The following is an 8,781-nucleotide window of genomic DNA, read 5'->3' on the forward strand; positions in this document are numbered from 1 at the left end:
AAATTTTGTCACGTCTCAAGTTTTCCCTACAATCAAATTTACATCCAGGGTCAATTAGGTAAACCAATTTTTGCTAAGTCTCACTCTTCCCTAAAATATACCATGTGAACCATCAAATATACATCCAGGTCCCCAGTTGTACTGCTGGGGGTAGCAAAAAAAAAAGTCCATTTGACGTCTAAAACCACAACTTTGGTCAACACTTTCTTGATCATTCTTCATCTTCAGCCAAGTCTTAACTTCTGTTCATTTTCTTTCATCTTGTCCCTCCTGGTTTACCTGTCACCATCTGTAGCTCCTGTGTGGGAAACAAATAATATAAGTAAACAAGGATCTTTATCATATCATCACCATCTGGAATGCATCCCTGACTTACTAAAAGAACTGCCTGTACAACTGGCCTGGCTTCACAAACACCTAGCCTACAATAAATTGTCTGTTGGAACCTTTTTTTTTTTTTTTTTTTTTTTTTTTTTTTGAACAGGGAAAGAAGCAACCAGAATCTTCCAATTTTTTTTTCCTCCGGCAGAAACCACTATGGGTTACAAAACAATGGAACTTACTACAGTAAAACCAAGAGGTGTGAATTATCAGTAAGAAGTCTTTCCTCACACCCTCTTATGGCAGGGGAAGTCACGATGAAAGTAATGATGATGATAATGACTGCAGTACAGAATATTAACAAAGCCTGACTGCAAAACAGAGAGAAGATAACAGAAACTTTCCAACCAACAGAGGAACACGCAATATAATTTTTGCATTCACATTTTTAAACAACCCTAACTATGCTAGTACAGTACAGTATATGGAAGCCTTGCTCACATAGGGTCGTATTCTCATACGGTTTGTAATTTTGCAGCACTTCCTTACCATATTATTTTTTAATGTAGCACATTAATATTTTTTTCATGTTACTTACGGAGTGTGTGTTAATATTAAAGACATATATTTAACCAAATTTTGGCGCCTGGTGATTTAGTGGGTAATTATTGCACTCCAGTTGGATTGAGCCGGTGAAGGTTTATATCCACGGAGTGGTTGGGGTTGAGTGCTTATGTAATGCCACTCAGGGATGAGTGAGGCTGGTCACTCTCATCTTAAATGTCAGGACCAACTGCCTAGCCCCAGGCTCCTACACTCCTCACGGGGCAATGTAGGATTGGATGATGGATGGATGGATGAAATATAACGTCCAAATGCAAAATAATCCATTTACTATGCTGGGTGGTAACCATATAACCATATTATGGCACCTGATGGTTCAGTGGGTAATTACGGCGCTCCAATCGGATTGAGTCAGTGCAGGTTTATATCCATGGGGTGGTTGGGTTTTATTGCTCATGCAATGCCACTCAGGGATGAGTATGACTGGTCACTCTTATCTTAAATGTCAGGACCAACTTGCCTAGCTCTGGGCTCCTACGCTCCTCATAGGGCAACACAGGATTATATGATGAATGGATGGATGAATAACATCCAAATGCATAATACTGTTTCATATGCAAAATAAATTGCTAAGGAACTAAAGAATCTTCTATGCCAATGAGAAGACAACACCTGCTGGCTGCTGCTCTCCAGACTGCTTGCTCTTTTGCAGCATCTGTGGTTAGTCCCTCTACCCCGAGCTATTTGATGCTGGATATGGACACCTTCATGAGGTGACATCATTATAACCAGGCACATCCCACTCCCTGGTTATACAAAAAGTCCCTTAACTCTCTCCCTATCCCCTGAAAGAAGGTGAACTGCAAGGGCAGTTTCAGCTTGCAATCCACTAGGTTCACATTCCAGATGAGCCTGGGGCCACAACAACAATAACAAACTTTTCTCTGCTCCTTACTATCACCAATCAATACACTAGCATACAATGTTTTCTTATTTGTAATTTTCCCTTTCATATTTTGCAGTACAGTATCCTAGTCTCAGGCCCTTCCAAGTAATACTGGATTAGAATTTAGCATTACGGTACTATTTAACTGTCAAGTAACACTGGATTAGAATTTAGCATTACCGGTACCATTTAACTGTTTAATTACAAAATGGGTCATAATCTAGGTGACATTGGAGATTTCATAACACCTCTTCCTTATCCTTTTTTTTTTTTTTTTTTTTTTTTTTTTTTTAATACTGAAACTATGAATCAAAAACACACAAGAGGATAGTGAGGTCTAATGTACATAAGACCCATTAAGGAAGAAGCATTACAAAATCTAAAAAACAACTATTAATGCCATATGACTCAATGTAACTCAAACTCACCCACAGCATGCAGAAGATAAATGGTGAATCTATACTATGTGGTGAAAGGCAGCTTGCTCAGATCACCCAGGCCCAGCAGACTGCTATTTCCACCCAGATTTATCATCACAATCCTGCAACGTGTTAGCAGAAACTAAGATGGCTTGGCCACAGAAAGAGAATGAAGAGTGAAAAACTATGAAAATGTAAATGCATGAGGTGAGGTGGGGGGATAGATGGACAGGGAGTGTGACGATGAGGATGTGAAGAGTTATTTGAATGAGAATGGTGAGAGATGGAAGGAAGGCAACCTGAAGGCAGATGACATGGGGACAAAGAGGTGATCTACTCATGGGCATCCTATTCCTGGGTTATAGCATCTAGTTATAGATAAAAAGACACACATAGACATAGACAGAGATACAATAGATAGGCAGACAAGCAGACAGATATATACATGGACAAGGTGCTACAATGTCTCCTTAACTAACAAGAATAAGGAACAGTTTCTGTAATATTCATTTGCTCTCACTACATCATTCACCATCGTTTTCTGTATGTTAACTGTGAATCATAATGTCTTCTTATACGCAATCAGTATTATGAATACACTATACATGTACTGTGATCATAATGTCTTCTTATCAACATACAATATTATGATCACTGCATGGTTAACTATAAATGAAAAGGTGCCCTGTTACTTATTACTGTACATTAAGGTCAAAGTATGACACTGGCAACTATAACAGAAAAAAAAAAAAATCCCTTATCACCCCCTTTGAGAGGTACACATCCAAGGCTAGACTACCATGGTCCAGTACATTTAAGGGTACATGATCAGCCTACTTCCCCTGATGATATTATTTGATCAAAAAACCTCCAGTCACCTCTTGAAGACTCTATCAATGCAGGGCCATCACTCTGACAAGATGATTCTCACCACAACCAGGCAATAAGAGAAAAAAAAAAGTGTAGATGTTTATGCTTGTGAGGTGTAGCCAGGATTTGTGGGCAAATGAAACACTGCAGGTTCAGGAATCCAGACCCTGTACTCTTTATGCTAGCTGTAAAAAAAAAAAAAAAAAAAAAAAAAAAAATCCACACATATCAAGCATGTTGGAACCTTCATAAATTATACAATTACCATCTCAACCCATACCCCTCCTAAAAGATGGGGTGAGGTAGAAGCCATAATCCTTAGAAAAAGACAGCAAAATAGCAGGAGAAAATTAACTGCACACTCACTGATATGAGTCATATAATCACTCACACATCAGTCAAACCTTCTGAATCCTGACTCCACCTCACAGACATAATTATCTGCCACATTTTTTGTTTCTCTATGGATGCACTTCAAATGCACCTCTCAGATAGTTATTCTATTCATGAACATAAGACAAATCCTTTGGAGTAATTATATGATATGCTCACTCACAAACACTGCCATTCCAATACTAATTTCCCCATGCAGTCTCTCACCCAACACTCCTTAGCCATTCATGAGCTAAAGTGGTTCTTCAAAGCTGAATATAACAAGTCTGGTGGTAAAAGGAAAGATACAGATGAGGGAAGAGGCTATGACGTGCTTCCCAAAGTGCTCATCTCTGTAACTTTGGTCTTTGAACCTGTGGCAAGTTATCCATCCATTCTCTTGGCTTACAAGGCCACTGTACTGTATCATCCATGTTACCACAGTTACCTCCCTACGGGTTACCATACACATTCATTTTACCTACCAACCAACAAAGCATAGACGAACAACAATGTCAAGTGGTACCAGCTGCACACACCAGTATTCAAGCCCTGGCACAAACTGGCTGGGAATTTCATGGCAGCAACACTAACCGCTCAGCTTCTGCAGCATCTGGTGACAGCTGGAATAATATATAATGGTATCATCCCAAAGAAGGAAAGTAAAATGTTGCTTTCAAAGTTGTTAGGTCTTATCAGGTTAAAATCTAGATATAATGTGTACAACTAAACTCATAAACCACCATGATTTATACTTGCTGCTACAACAAAACACAAAAAGTACCATGATTTTTCCCTGCTTCTATCTCAATTATATGATGAACACAGAGGTTCATAAACCCTCCATAACACTGCATGCCGTAGCAGCTCAGACAAATGTTACGTTTACCCAAACCACTTAATGTTGTGTGTTCTGTTACAAACATACTTTCATTTTATGCTTAGGTTACAAATTATTACAACTAAATTAAAATCTTGATGGTGTGAACCTCTATATAAACCATAAAAATTTATTTTTAACACTGTTCCTGAACATCGTCTGTGCCCTAAAACTTAATGTATCATTCAACATTAACATGAAATAAAACTACAATGCAATACATGATAAACAGTACAAACAATGGACAAAATACGTATAGACAAAAATACATGAATGACAACCTAACCAAAAATTTCACATTTGTACAGTACCGGTACTATGCTCCTACCAATTCAACAGCAATTAATCTTTTTTTCAATAGCAAAGCATATAAACACCAAACCTAATACACACCCCAAAACTACAGCCTTACACAAACATAACAGTGCCTAATTTTGTTTTTTGGATGTTGAAAAAAAAATAAATAAATAAATAAAAAGTACTGTATATACCATATAAATAACAGGTGGCGTATTCAATTTCTTCTCAGTGTTGACAAACAAATGAAAGTTTAAATCCTTATCATATATCCCTCAAAGTAGTTACGCCTCATTCCTGGCTAAAACAATAAATTCTGAAGGACCTGAATACAGTATTTTGCCTGTGTGATGGTGCCCCTCTGAATGTCTTGCCCCATTTCCCCACACCTTCATTTCTTTATATTCTCCTCCCTCCACGGACATAGTCCCTTCCCTTGGCTAAGAACATAATTGCGTGGCACGTAAATACCAGTTTCTCCTACCTGTTGTGTAAATAAGATGCTGTTTGGCCGTTATTATGCTGGAAGAGGAAGCTCGATGCCTCCCCCAAGCGGCTCCTGCATCTATTTTATGACTTCATATCCTTCCTCCTCATTCACAGTTCCTTCACTTGACCTTGAAAACACTACCCTAGCATAGAAACGCCAGAATTTCTTACCTGGTGTGCGTTAGGCGCTGTCTTACGACCATATTTATATGAATTCATGCTTCCCACCGCCACTGGCCTGCCCAACACCCTGACCTCATTCCCCGATCCACCGTCCTAAACTGCACTCTTATGATACACTAAAGTTCCACCGCACAGGCTCACTAGTAGGCCAAGAGGCTTCATTCACTTAAAACATTTGCGCTAAATACATCCAGCGCCCTGAGGCAATAAAAATAATCCAGGTATTTCCTAGTGAACATATGAGAAGGCGGCCTCAGGTGACTTCCTGAGCCTCAGATCAAAGGAGCCGCCAGCCTCCCAAGTCAATTGCACCCTCATATTACGCTAATTTTCACCACTACAACCACATTAGCACATTAGAAAGGTTCAACCACGTACCTTATCGGCGTCAAGCGCCTCAAATAGCATCATAAAATGGCCACAGTTCAGAAATCTACTGTTGAAATTGTGAGAAGGTACTCTTGGCGGTACTTGGCAGCCATATTGGGTAGGGGTAGCACAGACGTTCAAAAGTTACAAGAAAAATATATTTAGCGAATTTTTTTATTTGAACAACAATTATCCTCATTATCTATATACACACAGCTCATATTTTGTGTCTTGTTCAGGTTCATTACTAACCTTCAGAATTACCTCCTAATTATACATAAAATTTACGCAAAAATTAGTTTAGCCAAATCAACTTACGTTTCTTACCAGCAAGAGATTCTCATCCTACCTCCAGCAACCCCCCTCACCCCCGATATCCCACAAAGTTACCAGATCACAGTATGTACCTGGTAAATAGGATTTATTGAATTTTGCTATATAAAAACACAACAAAGATGTGGTGGATTGGGTTGAAATATGAATATATCACTACTGCTAAGATCACATGGGTTAAAAATATAAGAAATATCGGAAATTGTGATAATTGTTACTTCCCATGGAACGAAACCAAGACGATTCGGGTAGCTTCGTAGTTGGGAACACTGATCAACACATCATTTTGGCTTTAAATACCCTTATTAAACTATATTTGCTAGAAATATGTGATGTCATTATTGTAATACGCGTTTACCCACCCGCCTGCACCAAAGAAGCGGTATAAAAAGATGAAATAATGGAAATTTCGGCATTTCAACGTTGGCCACCGAGCAGTGAGGGTGTCTGTAACACCGCTCCCGTTGGCGAATAAACAATGATCTCCATGGCAACGCAGACTCAGTGAGATTGTAGATGGTTTCATATTTCACCTGGCAGTATATTCTGCACAGTGAACTTAAGTGTCCTCTTACGCTGTTAATATAAATACTTTCGATACCAAAAGAAAATGTTTAGGTATAATGTGAAAAATATATCACTGAGGAAGAAGTGCGAACTTAGAATAGACGGTGGGTGTGGGCAGGGGTATGAGGTGGGCAGTTGTACTGTAAGTGGGTGTCAGTGGGTGTGGATGTAGGCGGGTTTAGTGGTTTATAGTTAAGATTAGAAAAGATATGTGTAGATGAGTGTAGGTGGGTGCGAGTGGATGTAAGTGGGTGTTAGTGACTGGGTGAGTTTAGAAGGTTGTAAGTAGATGTAGCTATGTGAAAGTGAATATGAGGAAGTGTAAGAGGGTGTACGTGGGTGTGAGTATGGGTAAGTGTGGGTGGATGTAGGAAATTGCAAGTGGGTGTAAGGGGGTGCGGGTGGGTGTGGGTAAGTGTGGGTGAGTGATGGATGTTGTAGGTAACGTGGGTAGGTGGAAGTGGGTGTGGGTGAGTGTGGCTGGGTGTAGGTAGTTGTAGGTAACTGTAGTAGGTGTACCTGGGTTTGGAAGGTTCGTAGTGGGTGTGGGTGGGTGTAGGTAACTGGGTGGTTGTAAGTGGGTTTGATTGGGTCTTGTTAGGTGTAGAGAGGAGTGAGTGGGTGCAGGTAGATCCCCGTAAGGGTGGGCGTAGGTGACCATGGGTGGGTGTGGGTTGGTGTAGGTGGATATGGGTGGGTTCTGATGGTAGTAATTGTGAGTGGGAGTGGGCGGACGTAGATGGGTGTGATTAGGTGTAAATTAAATGGGTGTACCCATACGCACGATTGTCTGTTCACACCTACTTACAACCATCCACAGCCACTTACATATCCACGACAGTCTATCCACATTCATTTTCATACACATGGCTGTCTATCCACATCCACTTACATACCCACGACTATGGCACTGGTAAATTCCGACCTGTTTCCCTCACCTCCTGCTTCAGTAAAGTACTGGAACGCATCCTCCTCACAAGACCCTTGTTTAGGCTGCAGGACAAGCTCACGCCCCGACTGTACGACTTTTTACCACAGAGAGGGACACATCCTGCCTTATGGAGCTATACACCCTCCTATCCCCCACCAGTGTAGTGGCCTTCATTGATTTAAAGAGTGCATTTGATGTCGACAACAGACGCATCATCCTCGCCCAGCTAGTGAATTTTGGAGTTAAGGGAAACCTGCTGCGATGGATACGTGGTTACCTGTCTAATAGGTCCTCTCGTGTTCTTTATAAGGGCGCATACAGCACTGCTAAGGAATTGAGCTTGGTACTCCACAATTAAGTGGTGTCCTTAGTCCTTTTTTGTTTAATATCCTCATACATCGTCTACTCACCCTCCTTCCTGACATCCCTGGAACCACGATTACTTGCGACGCTGATGACATCTGCATTCCCTCAAATTCCCCAGCAGATCTGCAACGTTTCCTTCACTTGTTTCACGAGTCGGCATCCAAATGCGGACTCATTATCTCTCCAGAAAAGAGTAGAATCTTCACTTCCCGTCCAGCAAGAACACTGCCTGTATTCTCTGTCGGGGATTATGTTATCCCTCTGTGCACACAGTACCTTTATCTCGGGGCCCCTGTACGGATTTTTCCCTCCATTCCTGCAAGACAACGCATGCATCCGATTGTTCAAGAACTGCTGACCCGGCTACAGCAGCGCCTAAAACCTCTCAAGTGGCTCACTAATTATGCTGCCGGGGTGTCTATTCCTGTAGCACGAACCAAATACATAGCGTTCATTCGATCAGTTGTTTATTATCTCTCCTCTGCTCTTTGTCAACTTTAAAGAAACAGTCTTACAACCTCTTGAGAAGTTCTAAAACGCAGTAATGAGCCTCATCCTGGGCTGCCCTGGCTCAACCAGAATTGTCATCATGCAACTTGAACTCAACCTTCCACCACTTGTTGAGAGAATATACTCCGTGGTTACATACTTCAACGTTAAGTGCCTGCATCTCCTCATCTTCTCCCCACTACTGTCACATCATTCGGACTTCCCTTGATCCCACTGCACCAAGGCCTCTGCTTCGCAGTGGTGGCCGCACACTAGTTAGTACTGTTTGTTCAAACGTCCGACGGCTAAACATCAACGTACCGGTGCTTGCGAGGAGGTGGACTATGGCATTCCACATTGGCAGACCCCTGTGCCTGCTATCTCA

At 41.1% G+C, this 8,781-nt stretch overlaps 1 long non-coding RNA gene across 1 annotated transcript; it reads right to left on the reverse strand.

Annotated features, from left to right (window-relative positions):
- Nucleotides 1-205: 205 nt before the first annotated feature.
- Nucleotides 206-4,105, reverse strand: LOC145391640 (uncharacterized). Its single transcript, XR_013895888.1, has 3 exons — nt 3,978-4,105; nt 2,260-2,372; nt 206-298 (listed from the first exon to the last, which is right to left on the reverse strand). It is a non-coding gene; the product is annotated as an uncharacterized LOC145391640 (long non-coding RNA).
- Nucleotides 4,106-8,781: the final 4,676 nt, after the last annotated feature.

Source organism: Coenobita brevimanus, chromosome 19 (assembly GCF_032717465.1).
Source record: "Coenobita brevimanus isolate Jiangsu-jjx chromosome 19, ASM3271746v2, whole genome shotgun sequence".
Taxonomy (NCBI): domain Eukaryota; kingdom Metazoa; phylum Arthropoda; class Malacostraca; order Decapoda; family Coenobitidae; genus Coenobita; species Coenobita brevimanus.